Source organism: Macrobrachium nipponense, chromosome 29 (genome assembly GCF_015104395.2).
Source record: "Macrobrachium nipponense isolate FS-2020 chromosome 29, ASM1510439v2, whole genome shotgun sequence".
In the NCBI taxonomy this organism is placed as follows: domain Eukaryota; kingdom Metazoa; phylum Arthropoda; class Malacostraca; order Decapoda; family Palaemonidae; genus Macrobrachium; species Macrobrachium nipponense.
This window is the reverse complement of record NC_061092.1, coordinates 70,168,788-70,173,539: the sequence shown is the minus strand read 5'-3', so window position 1 is coordinate 70,173,539 and position 4,752 is coordinate 70,168,788.

Below are 4,752 nucleotides of genomic sequence, written 5' to 3'. Positions count from 1 at the left end.
AGATGGTTCATACTCACAGCTTTCTGCTGCGATATCTGACATAATTAGCCAAACTCTGATGGAATAATAGGAATCTTGATGCGACTGCGGTACAAGTGAGCGTTTGAAAGTAAAGGTTTACAATGGTATTCAAAATTGCAACTATATGAAGATATTTAGATGATATCAATGGGGGTAAATTATAATGAAAGGCAATTCCTGTTCATTACTCATTCCAAAGAAGTCCATTATTTGCTTATACGATGCAGGAGATTAGCTGAGAACCAACAAATCCGCATCCTTTCCAGAAACAGAGAAGCGAATGATTTAATCGTTTACACAATTTGCACAACCGTCGGTTTTTACCAGATGAATGATTCCTGGATACATCATTCAGTTTGTGTCCCCTGTTTTATTTACCCATTTCAGTCGTTAAACTTTGCGTTCCTTGAGTGTTTATTGTTAATTTATCATGTTCCAATGCTATTCTTTCCATTTATGCATTAGATTGTACTGTTATTATTTATAACCTGACTAAGCTACGATCGTCCTCTCTCATATATATATATATATATATTATATATATATATTATATAAAATATATCTATATATATATATATATATATATATATATATATATGTGTGTGTGTGTGTGTGTGTGTGTGTGTGTGTGTCGAAATATTCCATGTATAGGTTTGCTACAATGGAGGATAGGGGACTGCCCATGCTACAATTAAGTTTTTAATTTTGTAAAAATTACCATTGAAAGAAAACACGTTGTTAGTTTACGCAAAGGTTGATTAATTTTATTGCTTAGTCAATTCCAAGAGGAAAATGTTCTTCACATGTTTAACTTCCTCCTCGTTAGAAAGGACAACACGTCGGCGATCGGGAGTTTTGTAAATAATGATTCGACGTCAACTGCTGAGCAATATGATGTTATTTGTGGGTTATTGAAATTGATAATTTGTATACAAAATCTTCTGCATGTTGAAGGTGGGAGGATGAGAATGTTCCTGGAAAGGGTGATAACAGGCCTGCAAGCCATTTGGATATTTTATAAATAAAAGAACCTTTGTTAGATGTTATGGACATTTTTATATTCATATTATACAATTGTATTACAGTAAAAGACATTCATATATATACTATATATATATATATATATATATATATATATATATATATATCTAATATATTATATATATATATAGCTTAGATTAATATCTTTATATACATGGTATGAGAGATCTATGGAATTTAGACTATTTAGGCCTAGTGCTGGGACAATATGCAGTCTTTTGTGATGTCTACCCGAAAGAGAATTTCCATCGTGGGACATTGATTTCGCTAACCCCTGGACTCGGTCCTACCAAACATAACGCGGGAACGAAACAACTTTGGCCACCAGATGCTATTTATAATATATTGGCCTTCTCTTGATTCCAAGTTAACAAAAATAAATCGAAGCCAACGATTCCTCCAGTTGCCTAAGAATGATATTGGTAGGAAACATTTGGTACATATTGGAAAACGAAATCTTTTGTTGTTGTAAGGTTTTATCTTGAGTTAAGGTAATAATATATTATTATAATTCTTTTTACAACGTCATGCGTAGAAGCAATCTATTTTTTCAACTCAACTTTCTAAATTGTTTTCTATGTCGATTTCACGAAGAAATTAACCAGCATATATAACCATCATGAAAATGAAATTAAAAGATGAATTCACAACGAGGGCAAGGCTTGGTCATGTAGAATGTGTGTCTTACAAGTAAGTTACCACAGTGTAGAGAATATTTTTTTCCTTACGTTTTACAAGGTCAATAGCAGTTATTTAAAAGATTTCCAGTGAATGGCTGAAACACCATAAGGATTGCCTATACTAGAAATCTACGGTGTTCAAGTAGAAGAACACCACCCCACCTGTCCATGTTCATTCAGTCGATACATACTAGAGGTGTGGTTTCGAATGTTTTCAACATCTAGATATCGTTCTTCTTCTATGGCTTAGCAAAGCAAGCAACTTCAAATTTCCTGTGTTGGGTCAAGAGACTAATTGCATACTTAGTGATTGAATACGCGATTCAATGTCACAGCTTTCTTGCGTCACATGTATTTTTTTTTTTAACTTTGAGTCTTTTTATTGAGAAAATTTATAGACAAGTGTTAGGTATTTGAAGTTCGGCTAAAGTGATGGCATCGTATGGGTTTTGAGAAATAACTGGGGGAAGTATGTTTGGACATTCTGAAGGTCTTTCGACGCTGTCCTTACGGTTGAATAACTTCGTGCCTGCATACCTGTTAATTGTAAATTGACGGATGGACTTCGTTTAGAGAATACCTTTAGAAATTACATTTGTATATTAAGTTTAGCTCCTATATATCTAGGACGTAACAACATCTCACTCCAACTAGAGATAGTCAAGTAGCTCCACTAAGTAGTAAATCTGGAGTTTAAAGCATTAAAAATTATACGATCTATCAAAGAGATTATTACTGAAAAGCTAATAACAGTCCTAAATTTTTGTTAGTATAGAGGAGAGGTACACCTCACGAGAAACTAACGGTGATGATGTATATAATTAGGATTAATTATTGTTACAATGTGGTTGTTTTTTACAATGGATTTACTAGACAAAATTGATGACAACAAACTGTCATCGAGACACTTCCAGCCAATCAAGTTCTTCGTACAAAACAAAATCAAAATAGCCCAATATAAATTGTCAATGCCCACTTTAGTATTATCATAAAAGTCCCAATATGGCTTACCAATGCCATATGCGTGTATCGAAACTCCTGGAGGAAACTGTACACGCGCACACACACACACACACACCACACACACACACACACATATATATATATATATATATATATATATCTATATATATATATATCTATATATATATATATATATATATATATATATGGGAGTGCCTCATCTGGCAGCGTCTCCCCGTCGAATCCTCCAGAATCTCTCTAAGTTTCTTAATCGCTGGTTGGAGGGAGATTTTATCTATAATATCTACACCCCAACCACTATTTGAGATATTTCTTCTATCTTTTTTCCTTTTAATTTAAAGAGAGTGTTTAACAAAAATGTTCAGACACCATAACATCTTTATTTTGCGATCCTAAGATTTGAAGCCTGGAATATATTAAACCAGTTAATTATTCAATATAAATAATACCTTGCAACATTAATACCGTAAGTCGTGATAAAAACGTAAATTTGTGTTAAGCTGAAGGAAAGGGTTAATCTAGAGAGATTGCGGGAAAATGATCTTGAATAGAAAGAACTCTGCTGACCCCCCCCCCCCCCCCCCCCCCCTCCCCCCCCCCCCCCCCCCCCCGCTAAGGAAATTATAGCGAATTTTCATTTTTAACAAATACTTTTGAAAAATCCTGTAGATAAAGAACATAGCCCATCGGGGAAGCAATGGCTTTCCAAGAGATTCCTGATACCGCAAGAAGAGGAAAAAAATGATACGTTGGGCTTACGGAATTATACATTAACATTAGTGCAAGTAAGAGAAAATGAGGAATGGTTGGAAATGAGTGAGAATGTTTGTTCAACAAATGGTGCATATGCTCTTCTATTAATTGTAAGACCGAACTCCACAAAATGCACCTAGACTTTCAGAACGATGCCTCACTCAGTCTCGGTAACATTAAGTAATTTGAATTTTTTTATTAACCTGGTGAATTCATATCGTTTCCTATTTTTTTTTCTTAAAAATTCCTCTATGTGCTGGAAAATATAGAATATTTTAATGAAGAGTTTCTAGACTTCTCGCTTGAAGAAGAAAGTTTGTATCATAGTGTATTGGCAGTGGGTGGATTTTAAATGCTCTGACAAAGACTGGCACAATTCTTTTATCCTTCTAATCAGTGTAAACTGTCAGGTATAGAACTATGATTATTCTCGTAATAATCAAAAGCTTGGAAGCCTTTCTCGATCTCTATACTCTTCCTGATAAGTCTGTTTAATAAAATAAAAAGGTTCGACTTTGCTGTCAATTTTCAATTCTTTAAGTGACGAAACAGACATTATCAGTTACTGAAAAAGGAAACTATAGCAATGACCAGTCTTACTCTTACTCGCCTTGGTATTATGCATTACAAAACAGATAACTGTGATTCGCCCCCGCCCCCTTCCCCCTTTTCTTATAGTGAATAAAAATATTACTTTAAGAATTCGTGTATTACCTTTCAAGCAGTAATCTGTACTAGCTCTTGAAAAGTTGTTATAAACGTCCAAACGCTTGAAGAAGGCTATTTTGTATTTCTGTACTGTATTGAAAATAGAGGTTGTCTTTCACCTGTAGGTTGCGCAATCGTAAAAAAATAGTTTAAGCTTTGGAACCATTATACAATGCGCAGGACTTTCACTGATATTTAAGACCCTCAAAGCAGAGACATTAAGACGCATCATGTCTGATAAAATTATGATTGTAAATAGAACAGAGGAAGGCTGGCCAATGATCTTGAAAGTGGAAGGAGAAAGAATAGAAGCTGCCGATTTGTAGCAATGATTTAACGTAGATATAATAGATGGCGATAGGTTCATAATATAGGTGAGGCAAGAAAGGTGCAGCGGTGTGCAAAAGACTTGGAGGAAAAAACTGAAGAGTATTGAAACTAAGACTAAAAAGAAAATGTTAAGCCAATTCTCCCCTATGGAAGTGAAGCGTGAAGGTAAAATGCGAATGAAAGGGAAAAGGTGGAACATGTTAGAATGATTTATTTATGCAGTAAATTTGGTATG